Here is a 23,728-nt window from a genome sequence, read left to right on the forward strand (position 1 = left end):
TTATTTGTCTGTGTCCCCCGGTGCCCTCCCCCAGACACGCACTCCTGCTCCTACGGAAGGCTTTGATGTCAACTCGGATGGGCGCTGTGCGGACTCGACTCCACCCAAGGAAATCCTCGGGAAAGAGTGCTCCATTCCGAGAGTTCCTTTCTCTCCCCTGACACACCCCCCACCACTCCAATACTCTAGAAACCCCAGCCATGACGTCACCCTTCTCCAGAGCCTTCAACGAGTTCATTGAAGAGCAGAATCTTTCCAACATCAGAATTTACAATCTTGCTCATTTCTCAAAATGCAATTTTCCTTGCAGAAGGGGCTGAGGGCCGAGGAGATCACCAGCCTGCATTGGGCTCCCAGCGTTCAGGTCTCCGCTGAGCACGGTCTGCCCCGAGCACCCTGGAGAGACGGCGGCGTGGCTGGGGTTGCCACCTCACAGCCAAATCCACCGGGCAGGGGAAGTCACCTGTTTCGGTTTGTTTTGTTTGAGCTTGGGGGGCCACACCCCCAGGTGTTTCTGTGTTTGGGGTCCATGTCGTACCAGGGACAGCCTGGCTTGGCCTGCAGGGCTTTCTAGGCCAAAGTAGCTTTCTGAAGAGCCTCACAGCAACCTGTGATGAGAGCACAGGTGCTCGAGCGGGAGTGATAGTGCAGCGGGTAGGGCGCTAGCCTTGTATGCAGCTGACCCAGGTTCAATCTCTGGCAGCCCATGCGGTCCCTCAAGCCCTGCCAGGGGTGGTCCCTGAGCACACAGAGCTCAGTAAGCCCTAAGCTTAGGCAGGTGTGAGCTGAAGACAAAGAGCACATGGCTGAGGTCCAGTGGCCATCACGACATTCCCAGAGGGGGGTTCTGGAATGGGAGGGTTCTGTCTATACTCCTCGCACCCCACCACCCTTCTCACCCCCACCGGGATCCAGGCAACTGCACTCCCAAGGTGAACAGAACAAACCTGCTATTTCCCAGTGCTCTGAGGGCCGGAGGGCCCCTCTAAGCAGATCCCTCTTCCCTCCGTCACTGCCCTTGTTTTCTTTGTTTTCCTGGCCTCACCCCACAGTGCTCAGGGGCAACATTTAACTCTGGACTTAGGGCTGGCCCTGGGCCTTGGGCACACAAAGTATGCGCTCAGCCCCCTGAGCCACTGTCCAGCCCTGGAAAGGTTCCCCATTTCCCCCGGGGCTTGTCTCACACTCTGCTCTGGGCAGCGCTGATGAGCTGGAGGCTGAAACCGGAAGCAGGGGGCTGCACAGGGCAGGTGTTTAACGCTGTGCAGAGATACACGAATCACCCAGGCACCTTCAACCCCACCCCAGCCCCGAGGCAGGAGGCCCTCCTCTGGTGGGGTAACAACCCAAGTCAGACTACGCCGTGAGGGAGCTGTGAGCCCACCGGCAAGGCTGCCGCCCACCCTGCTCTGTGCTGGGGGCCCAAGGAGTAAAACAGGAAGAAGACAGGGGTCTCAATTCATGAACCTTGGGGAGCCTGGGGGGCTCCTCCTAGTTTTCTGAGGCTGGGGTGTATAGGGGGTTCCCATCCATGGGACAGGGCTCTCCCGCAGAGATGTGGGGTTCCTTCAGGGACCCTGCTCATGATTGTGCTTTCAGAAAGGGTCAGAAATCGTAACACGACCACCTGTGATTGTGTGCCCAGCAGCACGCTGCAGCGGTCTACAGCAGCCAAGAGCAAAGGACTTGGCATGTATGGGCATGGCAAAAAGATGTGTGGGGGGGTCCTTACTTTGTCCCTGCCCCTCCAGGGTCCCCAGAGGAGCGCTGGAAACCAAGAGGCTGTGTTGAGGATAAAGAAGCGTGAAGTCCAGGGGCCCTCCCTGAAGAACTGGCATCTCTGCACGTCTGGGGGTCTGCTTCTCAATGACTTGCCCCAGCAGGACTGACAATGACCCTTCCCCTGGGCCTTAGAGCCACACTGGACTGTGCAACGTAGCAATGAATAAACAGTAGATCCCTAACCAGTAATGCTTTAACTCCTTGGTCCCTAAGCTACTTTCACTGTCTTCTAGGGTCCCTTCCGGGAACCTTGTCAGTACATTTAAAAAGCCTGGGCCCTCAGAGGAACAGGAAGAAGTCTAAAGCAACACTTGGGAGGAGCGGGGGGGGGGGGGGGGGGGGGGGGGGGGGGGGGGGCATAGCCAGGGCTGGCTGTCCTGGGCCAAGGGCAGATCTGTCTGCTCTGCCTTCAGCCCCCTAAGGAAGGCGGAAGAGCTTTTGTTGAAATGTTAACTACAGAGGCTCAGAAAAGACTGGGGGTGTGGGGTGGGGGTGGGCTAAAGGGGGGAAGGGTTGTTAATACTTACAGAAAGAATAAGGCTGAAATTAGAGGTCTTGGTGCTTTGAAGTCGTAATTCCAGGTCAGTGACTGCATTCTCCTTTTGTGTAACAAAAGCACCCAAACCCAAACAAAGCTATTATTAAGGCTCTATCAAGAGCTTCAGAAAGAGTGAGACTGAAAAACAATTTTTTATGTTTACAAGAGGATTACTCCAAAACAAAGAGATGGGAGGGGAAATGTGCAGGAGGTTTAGAGGGGAACTAGCAGTGACTTCTTTTGTACAATCGATCGTCTATAATAGTGAACATATGTCACTGGGCTTTCTGTCAAACCCCACATTAAAGACCACACCCAGTGTGAATCCTAGTGTAAATTGTGGCATTCAAGTGGCCATCAGCCCAATATACCCTCTGGCCGCCTGATGCTGGCCTTAAGGCAGGTGATGTGCTTTTTTTTAAAAAAAAAAATAGTTTACTTTGCATACAGGAGGCCCAGGATCCATCTCCCAAGCAACAAGTGTGACTCAAAAGCCAAGAAAGCTAAAAATAAAATTTGGGGTTGGGAGGAGGGTGGTGGAGTGATGGCAGAGGAGCTAAGGCACCTGCCTTGTGTGCGGTTCACCCCAGTTTGACCCCGGACCACATACGGTCCCCTGAGCGAAGAATGAAGAGAGGCCCCAGAACAGCGCTGGATGTGGCCGCCCCCTCCCCCGCCCCAAAAGCTTAGATGCCAGGGAAATGCTCAACGGGCTCAGTGCACACACTGCATGCAGGCGTCCTGGGCTTGACCCCAGCACCACATGTTCCTCAAGCACCGGCAACCTTACCCGACCCTCGCACACAGCACTGCCAGGTGTGGTCTAACAACAGCCCCACAAATGAAAAACACTTTTAACTGTTACTGCAACCACAGTCATTCCCTCCACCCACCCCAAATAAACAAGCAGCAGCAAACAGAAGACTATTTTCCCTTTCGGAGCACCCACTTTAATGAGTTCTGGCTGTAGAGCGCATCTCTGTATGCACGCATGACACTTCGAGACCATGCAAAACGCTGGGATCTGACTTCCAGAAAACTCACCACCTCGTATGGCGGGGAGTGGAGGCCTCTCTCTGCTCCCGCTCCTCTGTGCCTTCCCAAGCCCTTCCACCTCGCTTTTCTGTCCGCAAAACTGGGCTGTTTAAACTCACACACACTTTGTCACTGAGTCGGTTAAAATACCAAGGATGGAACTAAAACCACGTGTGCTGGAGCACTGCGGCTGGGGTGTGACCCCCGGAAGCCGCACAGCATAACTTGTATCTGGACTCAGCGTGTGACCCGTGGCGAGCATATGTGCAATCCCCGTAAGGAAAAGATGCACAAACCCCGGTGGGCATCCTGGGGAAATACGTGATTCTTGCAAATATCTCAGCTTCGAAACGCAAAAGTGGGGCCAGAGCGATAGCACAGCACGTAGGCTGCTTGCTTTGCATGCGGTCAACCTGGGTTCGATCCCTGGCATCCTACACAGACCACCAGGAGTAATTTCTAAGCACAGAGCCAGAAGTAAGGTCTGAGCACTGTCAGGAGAGTCCCTTCAAACACCCGTGAGCAGCAAGGTGAGGAAGTAAGCAACAGCAACACCAGAGCAGGGAAGGGGGACAGAATAAAAGCTGTGGTCGAAGTGTAGAATAGACAATAAACTACCACACAGAGGCTGCTCAAGTGCCCCGGCCTTTCAGGGACGGCTCAGGCTGAAGGAAGATTCTCCAAGAGCAGGGCCGAGCCCTTGAGTCCCTGTGTGAAATGTTGAGGACTTCAGACTCCCCGGTGGGTGCAGTGGGGCCCAGAGGGCGAGAGGGGGTGAGGGGGGAGCTGGTGGGGAGTGGGGGCTGAGGCCACAGCACTGGCCCAGTCTTCCTTTTCTGAGATTCCACAAAGGGACATAAAGAATGAAGGAGACAAGCCCACCAGTCACCCCACCTGTGCTTAGGGCGGGGACCGATCACACCTGGCCCTTCATCACAGGCTCCCTGTTGACATCAAACACTCCCCTCCCACGAGCCACACGCACCCCCCCTTCCCTGCGCCCCTCCATGGGGGCATCTCTCCTGGACTTGCCAAAGCTGGAAGGAGCCCTAGCCTGCAAGGAAAAAGGAGTCCTTTTCCTTGCGTCCCGCCCAGGCCCGCTCCTGCCAAGAGGGGTCCAGCCCCTGCCTGCCACGAGTGTCCAAGCTGACACCCAGGGCTCCCCTTCCCAGAACTCTCCGGGCACTCTTTTTGCTCCCGAAACATGACAGCCCCGAGCTTCCCCAGGGTCGGTGCTCAGCCCCCTCTTCGGGGCTCTAAGCACGGACGGTTCCCGCGGCTCCGGGCGGGCACTCCTCCGGTGAAGGCTTCTTTCCAACCGAGCAATGCTCTCCGGATGGCGTCAACGGCCATCAGTGAGCAAACTTTCCATTTGGATCCTCCAGCCCTGGCTTTTGTCGGGCCGATTTATCTACCCACTTACTCAACCTGTGGTTAGCCTCGAGCTTCTCATGTTCAACATTTCCAAAGCAGAATTCAGCTGCAAGGGGCCCTGTTCTAACAGGTGTGTGCTTTGTCGAGGGCCTGAACTTCTGTACCCCCCGTATCAAGCACTACGTCCCAGATTCCACCTTCCGAATCTCTCCCATCTGCAGTCTCAACTATTCCATCTCCCACGTCTCCACACCTCCGCTACTGAGAGAGAACTTACCTAGTTCTCAGGCGCCAGCAGCCCTGCCTTATTCTAGTTCCTCTACCGCTCGGGGTCTACCCATCCCAACGGAAAAGAACTTGCTTAAAAAAAAAAAAAGCTGATTCCTATCCTTCTCTGGTTAAAACTCTTAAGTCATAACTTAAGCCGAGACCTTAAGATATGATCTGACGCCTTTAACGTGGTCTAGACACATTCAGGATGCTTGCCTAACTTCAGTTTTCTCTCTGGACCTTTCCTATACAGTCTCTATATGCAAAATCCCGACTTTCTTTGTGTTCTGAGTACTCTGGAATGTTCTATGGTTTTTCTTAGTCCAGGATCTGTTTATGTACTTCCGACTATGCCTCTCAGATAAAAACCCTTTTTTCCTTTGTTCTCTCTGCAACTCCTAGAAGTTAAAAAAATTTAAAAAGAAAACAACCTGAAGCAGAATAAGAACCTAGAGAATTAGTCCATTAGGAGAAAAAAAGTACTAGGAATGAGGAAAAACAGTACTCCTATTTTTTTTTTTGAAGTAACTTAAGGAAGTTGTGTTAAACCAGAACAGACCTAAATTTCCAACTTGTTAGTACAGATTTTATTTTCTGTATCTATATGTGAACAAACTAAAAGGCATTTGGAATCCATGCTAAAACCTCTAAAAGAAAAATGAGGTTAGTGACATAGTCACTGATGTTTCCTAATAAAGCATTTAATACATATGTATACGACTGACACTAGGGCATCCAGAAGAGGCTAAAGGAGGGAGGGAGGAGCAGCCTGAGGCAGAGAAAGTAGGTGCAGAACCAGAAGCAAAGCTGTGCAAGCCCATGTCAGTCCCGCCCTCCTCACCCTGCTGGGGGTTGGCACGAGCCCCCACCCTTGCGCCTGCTTCTCTCAGTAACGCTGCTACCGCCAGCGCCTGGAACTTGGTCGCTGGTATATTGGGTTGGGAGCGAATGCAGTTTTTCACTTAGTTATCCACAGAAAAGAATAAATCAAGGTTGGAACAGAAGCAATAAAAAAAAATGCATTACATGTTGACAGCAATGCGTACCACTGGTGGCTCACACTTGAATATGTTTCACGAACATAAATTTCAGTACCAGCATCAAAGTGTTAATCTTCAGGGGCACTTAACCCTTCAGAGTCAGAATGCACCACAGTTGTACAATTAGTAAGAAAGGTGTCTATTTATGTGTGTGTGTGTGTGTGTGTGTGTGACTAGCACAGCTTTTTTAACAACTACAGAACTAATTTTCCAAGTGTGTGGTCTTTGGTGCACTGCAACCCAGTGTGAGAACTCCAGACAGCAACAACAACAGAGAAAGGGCTGAGGGGAGAAGAATGAGCTTTCCTCTTTTCTAACGAGGAAAAAATATTTGGATCCTCTCCGCTCCAGGCTAAGAAGGCAAAGATTACACCTAATCTGAAAATACTGGGCTGGAGCGGAGGCACAGGGGCTAAGGAGGAGGGCTTGCACGCAGCCAATCCCGATTTGGCTCCCGGCACCCCCCAGTCGCCCAAATACTGCTGGGTGCAGCCCGGGAGGCCCCTAGCACCCCTGGGTCGGCCTACATAAGCCCTGGAGGTACTGGATCTGAGTAGCACCACATTCTCAGAACCCCACAATATACCAAAGGCCGGGCTGGTCAAGAAATGCCGGGAGAGTGCTCCTGGGTCTCATGAACAACACCTGAGAGGTTAAAAAAAATAAATATAGTAATAAAAAAAATATTTTAAGTCATGCCTACAATACTTCAATGACTAAAAAGTGCCGACCAGTACACCAGCAGTGGGACTAGAGTAGTGAGCACACATAGCAATGTTCCAGAAATGAACCGTATTTAAAAGGAAAAATGAACGAAAACCATGAAAATATTAACTTTCTTATGGTATTGCTGGAAATATGCCCAGGCAGCCTGAGCGTGTTCTGGGATTCCAATCAAGGACAAGTGAAGGCTCTCACACTGGGATCTCACTCAGACATTTGATCTTCCAACGTTTTCCTTCACTGACATATTTGCAGGGACATAAAGGCTCTGGGGCAGGAAGGGATCCTAAAAGGCCTTTGACAGGGCGTTTCCCATCTGACTTAGACAGGCTTCTGGTCATGAACGGAGCGAGTGAGCCCGGGCAATTGCTGAGGTCAGGAGAAAGTCTAGCTTCATCCAGCAGCTGTCTGTTCTCCTCTCATTCTGAAACGCTCACCCCAACATCCTTCAGCATCACAAGCCTCTCACCAAAAGCACCTTGCTATGTCAATACTTTTCTTTAAATTTCCTCAGTGACACCTTCCATACTTGCTTTCCTAGGAGGGAGAAAAACCTAGGTTTTCTGAAGGCAGAGAAGTCACTTGGGGACTCGTATTCTGGAGAGATACAAGGACTTGACCCACTCAGTGTCGTGGGAGGCCCAGGGGTAGGATGCAAATCAACTAATCAAGTCTGATGCAGTCACAGGATAAAGTTACTCATAACCGAGCACGATGTGAGGAGACTGGGGCTTAGCCCACCATGCGAATCAAATCCATTTCCAACACTGGGGTCGGGGAGACTGTGCAAAGGGCTGGAGCTCATGCTTTGCATGCAGGAGCCTGGAGTACCAACATGGGTATGACCAGGAGTAAAGCCAACATGGGTACGACCAGGAGTAAAGCCCCACACACACCTGCACTCAGGTATCGCTCATTCCTTCACACACACCCAGCACAGCGAGAGGAGCCCCAAATACCACTCTCTCAGCCCTGGGCTTAACTCTGCTACTCAATCTCCATTTTTTTCACCTCACTTAAGTTGAAGTGACTGGCAGGGTATTCACTGAGTAATTAAGAATTCTTAAGAATTGGGGCTAGAGTGATAGCACAGCGGGTAAGGCGTTGGCCGTGCACAAGGCCAACCTGGGTTCAATTCCCAGCATTCCATATGGGGTCCCCCCCACCAGCACTGCCAGGAGTAATTCCTGAGTACATGAGTCAGGAGGAACCCCTGTGCAATGCCGGGTGTGACCCAAAAGAAAAAAAAAAGAATTCTTAAGAATTAAAGTTCTTTGGGGCCCAGAGGTGTGTACAAGGGCTATACCTTGCATGTAGCCAATCCTGGTTTAATTCCTGAGGCCCTGTATAGTTCCCCAAGCACGACCAGAAATAACCCTTGAGCACAGAACTAGGAGTAAGCCCTGAGCATCACTGGGATGGATTCTCCCCCATCCTCCACCAAACGAAACAGAACAGAATGGAACCATGCAGGGCTGAGAGACTGAACAGGAAGTAAGACACTTGTCTTGCACGTGGCCAATTCCAGCTTGAGCCCCAACACCACTAGACCCCAGAGCACTGCCAGGAGTGACTCCGGAGCACAGAGGCAGGCAGTACACAAGGCAACTTGGACCCCACTCATCTACAAGCAGGCTACACCGCCCAGTGCAGGCAAGTGCCCTACCCACTGTACTATCTTTTCGGCACCGAATTGTTTTTAGCGAAGTTACAATCAAGAGCTTTAGTCAATTAGCTTTAATATAAGCTTTACCTGGATCACAACATTTTACTGAAAGTCATACTTCCACAAATTCATTGCTGAGGACTGGAAAAAATGAAGCTGTAGTTTTAGTGACATGTATAATTTTGTTGATCACTGGAGACTCATGTTGCCAATAGTTATCATTTCAATTTTGGAAGTTAAAATATACTTAATAGGGGCTGGGCATTAGCACAGCGGGTAGGGCGTTTGCCTTGCAAGTGGCTGACCCAGGTTCGATTCCCAGCATCCCACATAGTCCCCCAGCACCGCCAGGAGTAATTCTGGAGTGCATGAGCCAGGAGGAACCCCTGTGCAATGCTGGTGTGACCCAAAAAGAAAAAAAAAATCTACTTAATAGTCCAAAACAAAGACTTTAAAAATTTTATTTTAAATAATACTGAAATGACCCTCTTCATGATGTAAATGAAGGGAGAACAGAAGCTTAAGACCAGAGATAGTACAGTTGCTAAGATGCTTTCTTTGCATGTGGCTGGCAGGGGTTTGATTCTGGGCACCACATATGGTCCCCCAACCACTCCCGGGAGCACAGGAGTCAGCCCCGAGCATAGCCAGGTATGGTCCCCAAATGAAAGAAACAAGGAACAAAATGCTTGAGGGTCTGATGGGGGCACAGGGGGCAAAAAGCTCCTGCTCTGCAAGCATGAGGTTGAGACTTGACCCCTGGAGCCAAAGCACACCCCAGGCTCCTGGCAGTTCCACAGAGATCTTGCACTGCGATCCATTCCCAGATGTAGCACGGAGGTGGGCGAGTCCTCCAGAAAGGCGTGACCCCATGTGCTAAGCCCACAAAGCCTGGTGTGAGTGTGGCGCCCCCGGTAAGCACTCAGCCAATGTGTGTGGGAGCACCATGAGCAGGTCGGTAAGTACAACCGCCAATAGGGGACGAGGCCCCGTCGAGGGTGGAAGCACTGCACCTTGATCTGCAGTCCTGGAAGAGCACTGCAACCAGTGTGACAGCCGCATCGAGTGCAGTGACATCAAGACAGGGAAGGGGGTGAACAGGAGTAGGTTACACACTGGGGACACAGGAAAACCCCGAATTTAATATCCCTCTTTCTCTCAATTTTTAGTGTTTATTGCGTCTTTGGATTATGGTTAATTTCTTAATACTGCTGTGGGTTTCCAATGCTCAATATTGGAATAATACTGCCCAATATTCAAGTTTCTTTGAATATTCCCAGTCTTTCTTTATAAATTTTTAATGAATTGTTTTAGCTTTATATGGGAATATTGAGGGCCTGAGAGACAGTATAGCAGGTAAGGTGCTTACTCGGTTTGATACCAGAATTTCCTATTGTTTCCCAAACAATTCCTAGAGGGATCCTGAGCACAGACCTAGGAGTAAGCCCAGAGCACTGCAAAGTGTGCCCAAATACCAAAACCACATCATACACACACCAAAAAAAAAAATATATATATATACATGTATATATATACATACATATATATATATATAGAGAGAGAGAGAGAGAGAGAGAGAGAGAGAGAGGGAAAGAATACTCAGGATCAGTTAAAACTGTTATGTAATGTGTGTTTTCTCTAATTTGCTAATAATCTCTAACAGAGTTTTATTTACTTGTTGGGCACTTATTATGGGATTTTACTACTTCCTCCCATCTGCACACAATAGGTGAACAACTAAGTGATTGCCTAAGGCCATTCAGGTGAATTGTTCGCCTTCATCTTAACTTGGCCATTCTGTGGGTAAATCTCATCACAATACACAGATAATGTCAAGTTGGTTTTGCCCAAACTTCCTGGGAGAATATAAGTGCACCAGCTACTTTACTTCCCCTTCCCTTTGTCTCGACCGTCAATCCTTGTTTCCCTGTTCACTCCTGTGTTGCCAAAGTGCTCTTTCTCCACTGCACTGCCCTTAGCCTGGGACTGCCCCTTCCCCAGCACGATCACGCAGTGAGCAGTCAGGTAACCCCAGGGCGACAGAATCACTGTTTCAAGCCTTTGTTCAGCTGGGCAAGAAGAGCCTGCCAAGAGCGGCGGCGAGGGCAGGGCCCTGTCATCCCTTGCCAAAAGGTAAACCCTCGCCCCATAAAGCGCCTTGGTATTATTAGACATTTTCTATTTGTCAGGCGCTTTATAGCCACTTTTATTAGTTCCTTTCACTAGTCATAACTCTGCATCAAAACTGCGTTCACTTTTCCTTCTCATTAAGTGCGCTGGGTGAAGTGAAAGATTGAAGGTCTTCAAAGTGCTGCTTAGGGGACAGACAGACACACGGAGTCTGTGCCTGCTCCCAGGGAAGCCACTGGCACTCTGCAACTGCACAAGGGACCCATGACAAGCTCGAGTTTGTATTTATTTATTTTTTTGCTTTTTGGGTCACACCCAGTGTTGCACAGCGGTTAGATACTCCTGGCTCTGCACTCAGAAATTACTCCTGGCGGTACTCAGGGGACTACACGGGATGCTGGGAATCGCAAACCCGGGTCAGCCAAGTGCAAGGCAAACACTCTACTGGCTGTGCTTATTGCTCCAGCCCCTTGAGTTTGAAATAATGAAAAGAAAAACCAAACACCCAAAAAAGGAGGGGGGAAATCTCAAAGGACCAGAGTGCATGCATGGCACATACAGGACAGGGGTTTGATCCGTGGCCCCACAAGCCTCTGCATGTCTGTGTGTAGCCCCGGTGGTCCATGGAAGCACCGGAGAGCCCCCTCAACAGCTCTTCCAATCCACCAGTTTATAGTTTCCCACCACTGATGCTTCAAGTATGTGCTGACACATTAAGGCTGGACCACACAATTTTACTCCAGTCCAGAATGTTCCTTAATTTTCCAAAAGCACAAAACTCAAATAAAGGTGGTTTTTTTTGTTTGTTTAGTTTTAAAAGGATAACTCCATCTACCAGCTTGACTCCACCATTCTCCCCGCTTTCGTTTAATGCCTAACTCTTGCTTTTCTAACTTAAGCTACTGTTAAAGAGATCTTGTACCCAAGGCCTAGACTTGGAGCTGGAACCAGACATTTAACCTTGTTTGTATCTCATTGGTTGTGGGACCCGACCAACTGCCTCACCTTCCAGAGGGCCAGTTTTCCTCATCTGCAGCACGGGCACGATCACTGTTTTTATCTCTCCTCTGTCCTGGCTCACACGGCGCATGCAGGGGATCACAGTCAAGTATCAGTCGACCGCTCCAAGAGACAGACTGATTCCTCTCTCGGCGAGGAATTTTCTGTCTGGTGAGGATTTTCTGTCTAACCCAGGACCTGCCACCAGACTGAGCTTTACAAAGGCTCCTGACAATGAAAGCCCCTGCAGGTAAGCCCTTCATAAAACTAGAAAGCGCCTTTCTCACAGATCCTAGAGTCTGTCCACAGTTTCATTTGGAAAACAAGAAATGCTGTTTACCGAAGGAGCCAGGGCAGGCCTGGTAGAAAATACGGGGGTTTGGCGCTAGCCTTGTAGGCAGGTGACCCCAGTTTGCCCCTCCCCAACAAGACTGATTCCTCAGCAGAGAACCAGGAGCCAGCCTTGAGCACCTTTGGGTGTGGCCCCCAAACAAAGAGAGGAGCCAGGATGGAATGGGCGTATGCTTGCTTTGCCTGTGTGAAGCCCCGGGTTCAATCCTCAGTACTGGCTGCTCCCTGGTAATAAATGGGAGTCGGGACAACCACAGGAGGTGCTGCTGAAATGTAAACAGTTCTAAGTTCCTCTGGGTTCTTGCCCAACTGTTCCACCTCAGAATTAACAGTTGGGTGAACATTTGGAGGAAGTGAAATGTGGCCGCCTACTTCTGGGGTATGTAGTGGACTATGAAAACAGGAGCAAACCTGGAGGCCAGGGCCTCAACCTCAAACAAACAAACAAACAAAAAAGGCTTACATCTTTGATATGGAAATAGTTTATTTTTTACTGAGTCTTCATAGTTTCCTTATACTTTCAAATTCAAATATTGAGTCTTTCGGTTGGGCTGCCTGGGTCCCACTTCTTAGACAGTGATATATACCATTTCCTCCCCACGGGTGACCCGTCAACACATTAAAGGAGATTATACCTCCTTCTTATTCCCCCAACCCCCCTTTTGACTTGCATTTTCTCTCGTATTCTCTCTTAAATACTTTCAAATCATTCCATTCCTTCCATGTACCACTTCTGTATACAGCAAGTGCTTGAGAAATGTCATGAAGTGAAGTGGTGGTCTTGCATGAGGCTCACTGACAGCACCCCAGATGGTCTCCTCAGCCCTACCAGGAGTGGTCCCTTAGTGCAAAGCTAGGAGAAAGCCCTAAATACTGCTGACTGTGACCCCAAAACCAAAAAAAGAAAAAAAAGAAAGAAATGCGGGGTGTGTGTATGGGGGGAGGAAGGGGACCAGGGACAGAACTTAGGGACTCCACATGCAAGGCATGTGCTCTACCAGTGAGCCACATTCCCAGCCCGGCAGTAAAGGCTTTCATCACTTGTTCTCCCAAGGAATATCCCTGTGTCTTAGAACTCTGCCTTGTCAACATACAGACGGGAGTTCAAATCCCCCGGTGTCCACAGCTACCAAGGGCAGCTGAGTCCGGCAGCTCTGCAGCTGTCTGTGAACCCTGACGCTAAAAGCAATTTCCAGCCGTACAGCAGCCCGGTGGGTGCCAGGTGTGTGTAAGCAGACTACGAGGTGGAACTCCTGGCAAGGACCACAACAGTAAGAGTTGTGTGAGCACCACGAACTCGAAGTACCACCCCTGGCAAGCAAGTGTGCACGCGCAGGAGCAGCTACCATGAAGAGTGTGGCTGGGAGAGTGGGAAGGGAATAAAGTCACCTGAGCTAGTTTAGTGTTGTAACACAAGCTATGATCCCACCACCGCCCCTCTTCATAAACTAAAGGAAAACAACTGGAGCAACACATCTAGAACTTGACCATTCCTCTGCCCCTTATAAAATCATCTTGACAACAGTGAAATCACTGCACTCTGAATCAAATTACCAAAGGGAAAAAAAAATGTGTGCATGAACAATGAATTGAGAGAAAAAAGTAAACTGAGACTAGCCAAAAACAGTAACAATAAGTCTCTCAAATGAGAGATGTTACTGGTGCCCACTTGAACAAATCGATGAGCAACGGGATGACAGTGACAGTATAATCAGTTTTCTAATATTCTTGATGTACTTTTATTAAAGACTTTCTATAGCTACATTTGGGGGGAAGGTTCAGCTTTTCTTTGGGAGGAGGGTTGGGCCACCCCCTGCTGTGCTCAGGGGAGAGAACTCTAGTGGAGTTCAGAAGACCCATTTATGGTTGGGGGCTGGGTGGTCAGACAGGGGTTGGCCGTGCGCAAGGCAAGTGCCTTAACTGCTGCACTCTCTCTCTGGCCCTACAGCAGCACATTTTAAAATTGCTAGTTCGATCCGCTGACAATCTGTAGCCCTTTTGTTCTGGGACAAAAAGGAAAATGAGATAACTTGGGCTAGAGAGATATTACAGTGGGTAGGCACTTGCCTTGCATGCCGCTGATCCAGATTCAATTTCTGGCACCCTATATGGTCCCCAAATACTGCCAGAGTGAACCCTGAGCACAGAGTCAGGAGTAAGTCCTGAGCACTGCTAAGTATGGACCAGAAAACAAAACACAAAACAAAAAAGAGAGATAATCAGATGGGAGAGGAAACATAAAAAAATAGAGTATCATCTTGAATGTGTGTAAATACATAAAATAGAAAACCTGTAGAAATTAGTTACTAATGAAAAACCCCATCAATTTACAAGGACTATGGCAGCTAAATGCTATGAATATTGAAGGATAAATAATCTCTGCATCATTGTATCAATCATTTCTATTTTATGAGTATTTTGTCATGCTAAAAACAAATCACAAAGGTCATTAATTGATTAACAATATTGCACTTAAAAATACCAACCAATGACTCTGATTCTGCAGTCTATTCAAAACATGTATTAGTATACTTCATCTTTAAGTGAAATGGCTATTGATTTATATAATCTCTAAGTCAGAAGTCAAGCAATAGAAAATTATAGGGAGCTCTTTTCTACTTGCTAGATGGATGCTGCCTGATTCATGAACCGTTTAATAAAGCCAATTATCTTTTAAAAAATTATAGTCCAATTATGCGTTAGGGAAATATAAGTACCTATCATAGGATCCGGCCACATACAAGCCCTACTGCTAATGCTGAATTTATTGCTAGGGGACCTTCGCGGTGTTCTAAGAGCTCCAGTATTATGACTATTCCTCTACTCCCAAACCATTCCAAATAAAATTTATTTTCTTGTAAAAAAGTTGTTGGTCTCGTTCTAAGCCAACTTTTGAGTCCACTGGAGTCTGGGCAGTAATTATGCTCTCCGGAGAGCTCTCCCTCCCTCTTCTAGCATATGAGAATTCCCAGGGCTCCATAAAAAGCAATGGGCAAGGCTGCGGGACACTCCCAGAGGTATGGAAGCTCATCACCGGGGCCAGAGAACATGCATGTCTAAAACGGAGAGGAAACGTATACAGGGGTTAAGGCGCTTGCACCACACCTGATCCCCTGAGTCTCATCAGAGGGTCACCCCGAGCACAGAATAGCCCCTGAGCACCACAGGTTGTGTTCAGACAATACCCCCCCGCCCCCCAGAAAACAGAGAACTATGCAGGCTTTGGGCTTTCTGTTTTGTTTTGTTCGGGAGGCCACATCTGGCAGAGCTCAGGGGTTATCCCTGGCTCAGGACTCAGAAATTAATCCTGGAGACTGGCCCACATCCATAAGAACAAAAGTTACCGCTGTTGGCGTGGATGTGGGGAGAAAGGGACTCTCCTTCACTGCTGGTGGGAATGCCGACTGGCTCAGCCCTTTTGGAAAACAATATGGACGATTCTCAAAAAATTAGAAATTGAGTTCCCATTTGACCCAACAATACCACTCCTGGGAATATATCCTGGAGAAGCAAAAAGGTATAGTAGAAATGACATCTGCATTTCTATGTTCATTGCAGCACTGTTTACAATAGCCAAAAGCTGGAAAAAAATAGAGTACCCAAGAACAGATGACTGGTTAAAGAAACTCTGGTATATCTACACAATGGAATACTATGCAGCTGTTAGAAAAGATGAAGTCCATGAAATTTGTATATAAGTGGTTCTACATGGAAAGTATCATGTTAAGTGAAATGAGTCAGAAAGAGAGGGACAGACTCATCTAATAGAAAGACTGCACTCATCTGTAGAATATAAAATAACATAGTGGGACACTAACACCCAAGAGTTATAGAGATAAGGATTAGGAGGTCTGCCCCAGAGCTTGGAACTGGCCTCACATGCTGGGGGAAAAGGTAGCTCAGATAGAGAAGGGAACACCAAGTAGAGGATGTCGGGAGGACCCATTCAGGTTGGAAGATGCGAGCTGAAAGTAGACTATAAACCAAACATAATGACCACTCAGGTACCTTTATTGCAAACTACAACAACCAAAAGGAGAGAGAACAAAGGAGAATGCCCTGCCACAGAAGCAGAGTGAGGTGGTGGGGGATGGGGTGGGGGTGGTGAGACGGATACTGGGATCATTGGTGGAGGTGAATGGGCACTGGTGGAGGGATGGGTAAACGATCACTGTATGAGTAAAATGCAAACACAAAAGTTCATAACTTTGTAACTGTACATCACAGGATTCTCTAATAAAATTTTTTTTTAAAAAATAAAGAAATTACTCCTGGAGGTGCTTGTGGGACCATATAGGATGCTGGGGAGCAAATCGGTGACCCCATGCAAGGTAAACACACCACCTGCTGTTCTAGGGCTCTGGTCCCAGGCTTTGGGGATTCTGAGATAAGGAGGAGGGGGCCAGGTACCCTGAGACTGCCTATCTCAGAGATGAGAGGCAGAGCTCTGTCTAGGTCTAAGGACACCCTCAAAGAAGAATGGTGTGTGTGTGGGAGGGGCTGACCCAACGCAACAAGATCTTCACAAGAAAAGCTGAAGGCTGGGAGCAGGACTGCTTCATCCATGGCAGCAGCTTTTCAAATGGAAAACATTTTCTGCTCAGATAATAAAATGCTAGAAAACGTTCCTAGAGTAACCGCATTCTAAACTGTTGGAACACTCATTTAACACGGACACCCCAATGAGGCAGACAGCACCCCCAACCCCTTCCACCCGCTGGTCTGCAGGAGAAAGAGGGAGCTTAGGAGGCTGTGGGTAGATTCTCAGCCTCTCCAGAGCCACCAGAGGCTGGGGACTTGCCACCGCAAAACGGGCAGGCTGCCTATCACTCGGTGAAAATATATTTGGTCCCTTGATTTTTTGTCTTCTCTATTTTAACAAGCTCTTTCTTCTTAAGTTGCTCTAGGAAAGCACCTAAGGTGGTGATATGAATCTTGGTCTATTTCCTCTTCTCTTTTATCTGATTATTTGATTCTTTTATTTGAATAATAAATAAGAAGCTTAAAATCAGACCAGGGTTTTAAAACAAGACTTTGGAGGGCCAGAGCGGTAGTACAGCAGGTAGGGTGTTTACCTTACATGCGGCCAACCTGGGTTCGATCCCCTGTATCCCATATGGTCTCCCAAGTCCACCAGGTGTAATTCCTGAGTCATGAGTACAGAGTCAGGAGTAAACCTTGAGCATCACGGGATATGGCTCAACCACCCCACCCCCCAGCTATTAATAAAATAACCAGAATCATACAGACCCAGAGTCAAATCCCAGCATAGCTACTTACCCACTGTCAGACCCTAAGCAAGTGAGTCCATACCAGGGAACCTGTTTCCTCCTTTGCAAAACGGAATAACCATAACTCCTCGAAGGCTCTGTGAGAATTAAATAAAGACCAGGCCACCAGTGCTCATCAGGGTGTCCTGCATCACATGGCCCGGGGAATCTGAAATGCAGGCGCACATCCACGCTGAGTGGCTAGAGTCTGCACCCCCGCCAAGCTCCCAAGAGATTGTGCTCTGCTCCCTGACTCCACAGGCAGACGGTGACAGTTGCCATCGAAACTCCACAAGGGTCCTGGGAACTGTCACCCCTGGAAGGAGGCTTATGGCCTCACACTCCCAGCACCGGCTCCTGCCTAGGTCTGGTCCTGAGGTCTGCTCGCCACCTTGAGCTGTGAGAAAGCCAGGAATACTCAGTTGACATGCCTCAGAGGTGAGGCAGCAAAAACTTTAGCAAGTCTAGGTATCTGGATCCACTGACCCAGCGGTTCAAGCCATCCTCAGACAAGTAACGAAACAGGGTCTCAGGAATCAAGCTTGCACACATGTGTTTACGTAGATCTACCACAACATATTATTTAAGAATGTTTTGTCTAAAGTGGGGGGTGGGGGAGGATCAGAGGGCTGGGGATCTAGTATAGGTTTCATACCTGGTACACATTTGGTTCCCTGAACACCTCCAGCACAGAGCAAGGAGTAGATCTTAGCAGAGTATAACCCCACCATAAACAAATAAAGGGGGTGGGTAGCTAGAGAAAGCTGCAATGATGAAGTCAATCTACAGTGTGAGTGCACTGACAAGCGAGGATCCCGGCCTGTGATGGAAAGTGGCCCATTTATGAAACAGATCCCATTCTCCTGTGCTGAGGGCAAGAACAAAGACTGAATAGCGAGACTCCTGACTCAACGGGGGACAGAGTAAAACTAGAAAATTGATCCTGGGAAGTTTCCAAACTCACCCTGACATTCAAATTTGGTAACTGATTACTCACAAAGGAAGCAACACTTATCTCTGTCACACTCCAGCATTCCTTTCTGAATTCCTCTGCCCTTCTCCCCCCAGATACGCACATCTGAAAGTTCTTTAGGCAGCATATCGGAACCTCCTCTGGCACAGAACAGACCAAGCAGCCCGTCTTCCAGGGTTCACTGTCCAGTTGTTGAGGGGGAAGCAATAATTGAAGGGGGAAATAAGTGTTGATACTCTCAGCAGAAGTCTGCATTAGAAAGATGATTTTCAAATGTCTAGATTTAGGTGGAGATGGGGCTGAGGGGGTGGGAAGGCAGAGAACAGGCTGCTGAAGTGGGAATAACTGAGCTGTTCTGGCAGCTCCCCAAAACTCTCCCCCAGGGCTCCCCATGTTCTTGCAATTTCCCAGATTACATAAACGGGAGGGGCCTATATATTGTCTGGGGAGATCTTCTTGTTCTCACAGTGGTCCTCCACACCTTTGGGACCCCAACTACTGCACCCCAAATACTAGTGCCACCATAGGCTTATTACCCCTGGGGAGCCAGAAAAAGCAGAACTGTTAACAATCACTGAACACCAACTGCAAATCTCAGAACTCTGGAGGATTCTAGAACACTGCCCCCCCCCCATCTCTCTCTCTTAATGGAGTTTCCAAAGCAAATAGCAAATGCAGTAATGAAAGTTTCAAGTGAAATTCAGAAACTCTATGTCTGCGATATCGTATGATATCTTCATCAGTTCTGAAAACTCTGACTCCCAACTCCTGAACAGAGTTGGGTATGATGTAAATAAGAAAAACAACTATTGGCACTAATGCAACTTTGCTGTCATATATAAGTGTTCCTTTTTAAGGAGTAAGAAAAGGCTCGGTCTGGTTGTTAAATTCTAAACGGAGAGGAAGTCTGACTGTTAGGAAGGGGTAGAACAGGACACTGAGAATTACTGAAAATCTGAAACACATCTAATTAGGTCTGGCCTCCCGCAGCCTGAGGAGACATACCGTGGGGTCTGTTGACTGCTTTACAGCCCTGGGCCTTAGGTTGTACAACCTCATATGCAGGTCTAATCTCAGCCCAAGGCTTTGCTCAAGTCAGCTATCTCAAATGGCTTATACACTCATTTATTTCTAGCCCATATAAAAACTCATTCTCTGTTATAAAGACATCATCCAGAGCCCATTCTTTCTCTGGAGGCAAAGGGAAACTTTCATACATCTGAAAACCCATAGAATCTAAAACTTTAGAACTTTAAACAGCACATCAGCATATCTGTTTCTTCTGTCAGTTGACCTAATCAAGCAAAGATGAGCTTGTTGGGGGGGAGGAGGGGAGTAGATCATAGACAGTAACCATGCTGAAACTGGGTGTCTACACAAACTCTCCAGCCCTTGAGAACACCTTCACCATGAAATACACTAACCTGCTCATTCTCTGCAAATCCCCAAGGAGTACAAGCACCAAATCCTAATCCACTGACTCTGGCACTGGGGGCAGAAAGAGGCTCAAGTAACAATGGCTGTCTTGAACTGAGCATCTTTAGAACACCATTAAACGTGAAAGTTTTTGACATTTAGTTGCCCTACCAATCTGAACTTCCAGAAAGGGGAACAAACACTTCCAAGTTTGTTCCAAACTGAAGAAATACAGTCACAACTTGTTTTAAAAATCAGGAAAAGACCTGTTTTAAACCAAAAAGGGAGGAGGGAGTGATAGTACAGAGGGCGGCTGTTTGCCTTGCATGAGGCCAACCTGGGTTGAATCCCTGGCATTCCATATGTTCCCTCTGTGCACAATCACGAGTAATTCCTGAGCGCAGAGCCAGGAGTAACCCCTGAACATCACCTTGTGTGACCCAAAAAGCCAAAACCAAAAAGCTAACAAAAACAAAACAAAACACAAACAACTCAAGAAGGTAATCCTCAAATAAAGTCCCAGCTAACCACAGCAAAAAAAATCTTGTCAGATTTGCTATCACTGTTTAAAAACTGTTCCTCTCAAATTCACAGGAATAAAAGCACATCCTGCCTGCCTAGTCTTCAAATTTAGCATTGCGTGATTATTTCACCAATATGTGGAAATGGGGTGCTTTTTTTCTAGCAAGGAAAGGGACTCTTCCTTCTCCCTTCCCACCCTATGGCACCTGAATGAAGGTTGGTTCCCAGGACTGTGAACATGTGGCTTCTCAGCAAAGGCAAGCCCATGCCCAACTGGGAGCCACAGCAAGGCCAATCCCATTTGCTGCTGCTGTCAGGGCCAACTCTGTCCCCCAGTGAAGACAGTAACCGGCCAGTGACAAGTGTGTGCCAGAGTCTCAGAATCCTTTCACTAATGGGCTTCCGATGTACAGAATTCCTTAAAAGTATTTCTGGAAATAATCCGAGTCAGGGTCAAGTGAGTGTAAATAAAGACAACTTCGTCACAGCTGGGTATATTTGGGGAGCTAATTTTCACATTTTTTAAAATTTGGTATTAGAGGAGACATTCTATAAAAAACTTCAACAAAACCATTGCAGCTCCTATCAGCAATACCTTTTCTATAAATGACAGACTGTGTGACAGAGTGCTACCATCCATCTAAATGTAGTACCGTTCTTAGAGGAAGGGAAAATTCTGTATCTTTTATTTTATTTTTTACTTTTTGGGTCATACCTGGCGATGCACAGGGTCACTCCTGGCTCTGCACTCAGAAATTACCCCTGGTGTTGCTCAGGGGGATCATATGGGATGCTGGGAATCGAACCCGGGTCGGCCGCATGCAAGGCAAACACCCTACCCGCTGTGCTATCTCTCCAGCCCCAAAAATGCTGTATCTTGATGCAAAGAGAACAGCTATCGAGACAGAGGATCGATCTGGTGCTGAACCTTTAAAATGGACCAGTATCTCCATCTGGGCACTACCATCACTGATTCAGCTGCATCACAACAATCTGAAGTGGGGAAGGAACTAAAACTGTCTTTAGACACCATTCGGGAGAATTAAAGCTTGAATAAGAGAAAACAGTGGTTTTCAACCTTTTTACAGCTCAGGACCCAAACTGGCTAGAAACCGGTTGTCTAAGCAACCACAACTTTCTCCCCTTGAACTCCAGCATCCCCCCACCCCCAAACTCCACAACAACAAAAGTCAGGTACTTTGCATAAGAAAAATGACAAATCCTCCAGCTCTGGTAATTACTGAGCACATTCATTTTTCAACCAATCCCTTACATGACACATTTAATGCCCTGAAGAAGAGAATAAAATATGTTTCAAGTAATAAGGTCTTCATTTTCCAAGAAACTGACAAAGAAGCAGATCAACACATCAGGGTCTGTTACTGAGAAATCCAGAACAGCATGGTCAATAATGGTATTTGGTGCAACATCACTTGCTAAGGTCTGGTGGCTATGAGGTTAGTTTGTTTATAATTAAGTATTAATAACTGAGACTCGAAGTACATGGGGACATTTCCTGGAGATTAATGACCAGCTAGAGGAGTTGATGAATTAAAACAAACCCTCTGGGCCGGTAACCCCAACTGGTCATAAATCCCCAGGAAAAGCCTGGGCCTCAATCTTTACACTGATTTTAATAGAGGAGGTGAAAAAATTACTATCAGTTTTCCTCTCAAACATACACTGCATAATAATAATTCAGAAAGCAACTTCTACAGGCATTACTAGAGTTTCCTTAAACTTTTTAACACGCTAAAACTTTTTTTTACTCTAAGTGGAAAACTCACTAGTGACTAGTGTAAATATGTAAAAAGAGAATAACTTTCATAGTGTTTTATTACAAGGGTCTCAGCTATGATAATGTTTGAGAACCATAATAAAAACATAACCAACATATGACCATGCAAATCTTACAGAATTTGGAAGAAGTTTCCTAACAATAACTCAAAAAAAGTAAAAGATTCCGTATTGAAGTTTTTAGATCTGATTGATCTCAACTGAGAAAAAAAAAAGACTGTGAAAGAAAAACTACTTTCCTTAGAACCAAACCCAACCTTCCCAGCAGACCCCCTGTCTCATCTTCCACACATCTCCAATTACCACTCTGTGTGAGACTGGTGTCAAGAACCACTGGACAGAGCCAGCAAACGGTTTCATCATCATTCCGAGCAGATGTACGCACGAGTCAATGCTCAGGCTTTGAACTCTTAATCAGGTGCTAAACCAGGTTATAAAATGTATCAACCAGAACATTTTTAAGGGTTTATACTTTAGCAGAAAAACTTTTTTTTTTTTTTTGCTTCTGTAAGAAAGCAAACCTAAATCCTGCCAATAGAATTCTCCCGCTCCATCCCTAAAATTCCCCTAAAACAACCTCTTGCTGTTAGAAATACACTGGACACATTTGGAGTACAGAAGGCCACAGAGTCTACAGCTTCTGCATATTTTACTTTAGTGTTTATATTACCATTCACAACCCTTTCTCCGCTGGCCTTGAGGCTGGCTGATTAGCGAGCAAGCAAGCGTCTGAAAGGCTCGGTTAGTCCAGAACTGGAATTTCCACTTTGGAAAAAGCACAGAGGTACCTGACATCTGTTCCTTGAAGGGCCTGCACTACACCTCCAGGCTTACAGTTGAAATTCCTACTTCTGCTTGATGGTAGCGGAGGTCAAAGTTGTAAAACCTCCAGTGGCTAGTCCTGCCTGCAGAGTAGAGGATATAGTCCCCAGAGACCTCTGCTTTCTGGCTCCTAGAGAAGAGCAGCCAAAAAATAAATAGGATTTTAATGATACAGATACATTTCTCTGGGAAGGATAAGAGCAGCAGCATCTAATTGAGCCCCCAATCTCAGCCTAGAAGTTGGCACTGCTTATAATTCTATCATTTTAGGGTTAAAGCTGCTCCCTTAGGACCCACTAGGACACTTTTGAGATACTGGGCGTGAATGCTTTTTGGTGTCTGGCCGCTCAGCTAAGCTGCTGTCTCTGTGATCTCTGTCTTTTCTACCAAGAGACGTGACACGCAAGAGGTCAGGGACACAAGTCGGTGCCCATGGTGCGGGCCCCACACGCCAGGCACAGTGAGACACCACGTTTCCATCTAGGATTTTACTAGTGACTTGATGGAAACTCACCAGACTTTCCACTACATATTACAGAATAAATTGGCCCCAGGAATGCCAGCCTCTCCACTCCCTCCCCCCTCCCACCCCTTCACAGGAAGTGGGCTTAGCAGGTTTTTTTTCAATACTTTTTTTTTTTAAGTTTTTCTCCCTCCTTAAGTTAAGGCAAACATGGAATAGGGTTATTTTAAAATGGTGACTTTATTCGAATGATCTTTCAAGTGACAGCTTCCATTTTTTTAAGTTCAGTATTCCTGCCCTCTCCTGGGGCCTCCTCAGACTCAAGCATTCTGCGGAGGCTGCAGGAGCTGAGCTTTTGTTCTGCGAACTTTGAAGTTCTTTCAAGAGCTACCGCCGAGCAGCCATTGGCTAACGACTCGGCCCTCTCCAAGCCTTCAAGCTTAGGTGTAAACTTTCCTGAAAAGCACCTAGAGCGTGAAGCTCCAAGCAAATCCGATTCCGGCAGTGACTGGCCCCGTTTTCGTGCCTCCCTCCCCCTCCACCGCCGCCCCAACCCT

At 47.5% G+C, this 23,728-nt stretch overlaps 1 protein-coding gene across 6 annotated transcripts in view; it reads right to left on the minus strand.

Moving 5' to 3' along the window:
• KCTD1 (potassium channel tetramerization domain containing 1) overlaps positions 1-23,728 on the minus strand; it is a 202,689-nt gene that overhangs the window by 68,453 nt on the left and 110,508 nt on the right. The gene's annotated exons all lie outside the window — the stretch shown is intronic.

Source organism: Sorex araneus, chromosome 2 (genome assembly GCF_027595985.1).
Source record: "Sorex araneus isolate mSorAra2 chromosome 2, mSorAra2.pri, whole genome shotgun sequence".
Lineage (NCBI taxonomy): Eukaryota > Metazoa > Chordata > Mammalia > Eulipotyphla > Soricidae > Sorex > Sorex araneus.